At 32.9% G+C, this 1,804-nt stretch overlaps 1 pseudogene; it reads right to left on the reverse strand.

Annotated features, from left to right (window-relative positions):
- Positions 1–1,100: 1,100 nt before the first annotated feature.
- On the reverse strand, positions 1,101–1,194 carry LOC114508247 (annotated as a pseudogene).
- Positions 1,195–1,804: the final 610 nt, after the last annotated feature.

Below are 1,804 nucleotides of genomic sequence, written 5' to 3' on the forward strand. Positions count from 1 at the left end.
TTGAGAATTCATGATATTAAGCCATATTCATCCCAACAGTAATTTGGTTGCTTCTAGGTGTGTTTAGTAGGGCACTGGTATACTTTTCATATAAATTTTTATGCTTGGAAATTTGGAAAACATTCAGTTAATATAAAATTTAACCCAGAAGTCATGAGAAGTGCCATACCAAGTCTATATTGTCATGGCAATATTTTGTCTCATTCAGAGATGGAAAGAATTCCTCTTGTATTTCTGTGGTGATAATTTGTTTTTAACTTACCACTTTATAAGACATGTAGATTTTTAGGTTTATTTCAAAGGGCCTTTGTCATACTACTAAATTTTGCAAGCCTTAGGTCCTATTGTTTAGTATTTACTAAACATAAAAAACTCAAACCTTTCAGCTAACATTTGTGGGATACTCTCCAAAGACAGACAATATCAATTCCAGTTTTGTGGTCACTCTCATTTTTGGTTGTGGACATTTTCCTTTCTTTTCTTTAATCTTTCCAAGCAAAATTTTTTTTTGTTTTAAGTTTGTAATAGTCTATTTAGCATTCACAGGTATTTTGTAATAAAAGTTTTGCTGGGCAGATAATGTGTTTCAAAAATTTGAATTTATTTGTTTATAGATATTCCTTCAACTTACCAAATCTACTCTACTTACTATAAATCATCTTTAATTTATTTTACATAACCCATTTATTCTTAGAAGGCTGTTAAATTTGTGTCTGCCATTATGTATTTCTCTATCTTTATTATTCTACAAATCAAAAATCTGTATCTGTTTTTTCCTTCATTTTTTTCTTCCTTGATCATATTACTTATAAAAATATAAGTAAAATATAAATAAAAGATAACTTATACCTTATTTAAAGAACAATATGTTTTCCATTTTACTTCTTGTGTTTATGATTTTTCTTTTTAAATAGATCATCTATATTTTATAATTTTAGCACAACATATAAACTGGAGCTTATAGAGCTACTTTTATTTGTCTTTTAGTCAAAATAAAAAATAGTGTGAGTTCATTATTTAATAAGTTTAGAATGTGAACTGTTGCACATATTATAACTCAAAATTTTATCCTATAAGAGAACTATTCCTTTCTGTTTCTCTCTCATATGGAATGCTTTCTGAACCTGTGTGCCATCCTTGTGGAGGGGTCATGCTACTTTTCTCTGTTTTGCTCCAGTTCTAGTAAATGAGGTCTGTCGAGAAAGTGTCCAGTCATGTAATATGGAAAGTAGAGACATTTAGTGAACAAAGTACAAGATACAAGAAACATAGGACAATGATGCTTCAGTCCCCTTCAATGTAGGTAGCTTTGGGATTTCACATAGTTCTCCCAATCGCCATCAGCTGCTCTGTCATATTTTCTCAAATCTCACTGATGGCCTGAAATCACTTCCCTTTCAAAGGCTGATTTTAGTTTTGGGAAAAGCCACAAGTCACAGAGAACCAAATCTAGGCTGGAGGGGGACTGAGTCACCTGCATGATTTGATGTTTCACTTAAAAACTGTGCATGAGATGTGATGCATGAACAGGCACATTGTTATAATGAAGCTGTCAATGACCACTTTCCCATAGCTGCGGCCTTCTAAATCATCAAAATAGCTTTTGTGGAGGAATATTCAAGCTTAATGCAAAATATGATACAGATTCACTGCTCTATTCACTCAGTCATTTTAAATGCAATGGCCACACAATGCACATGATCACCCAACGGTGTCTACCACCCCCATTGAGTAGTACAGTGATGTCATCTTTGTTCATGCATGTGCATTCCAGTCCACTCTCCTTGGCTGCCAGGTTACATCA

Source organism: Phyllostomus discolor, chromosome 10 (genome assembly GCF_004126475.2).
Source record: "Phyllostomus discolor isolate MPI-MPIP mPhyDis1 chromosome 10, mPhyDis1.pri.v3, whole genome shotgun sequence".
Lineage (NCBI taxonomy): Eukaryota > Metazoa > Chordata > Mammalia > Chiroptera > Phyllostomidae > Phyllostomus > Phyllostomus discolor.